The sequence below is a fragment of the Cygnus atratus genome, chromosome 3 (assembly GCF_013377495.2).
Source record: "Cygnus atratus isolate AKBS03 ecotype Queensland, Australia chromosome 3, CAtr_DNAZoo_HiC_assembly, whole genome shotgun sequence".
Taxonomy (NCBI): domain Eukaryota; kingdom Metazoa; phylum Chordata; class Aves; order Anseriformes; family Anatidae; genus Cygnus; species Cygnus atratus.
Window position 1 is genome coordinate 15,591,719 of NC_066364.1, and position 350 is coordinate 15,592,068.

Consider the following 350-nt stretch of genomic DNA (forward strand, 5'->3'; position numbering starts at 1 on the left):
CACTTGGGCTCCCCATTTGGGGACTGGACTAGATGATCTTTCAAGGTCCCTTCCAATCCCTAATATTCTGTGATTTGTGAGATTTAGCCTCACCGCGAGGCTCTACAAAACGGACAAAAGATGCTGCCTTAGAGCCTTGCGTGGGCTCTAACCCATGCCAAGGCCCACGCCCACTCTCGCAGCTCTGTAAAGGGGAGGCTGCCCCTGCCCACCACAGGGCTCTGGGCGGACATTTCCCCCCTCCACCCCGCCCAGCCTCGCCTCCCTGCCTGCCTCCCTCACCCCAGCTCCTCCCGACGCGGCCTCCCCCTATTGGCTGCGCCGAGTGCGCCCGCGCCCGCTCCGCCAAT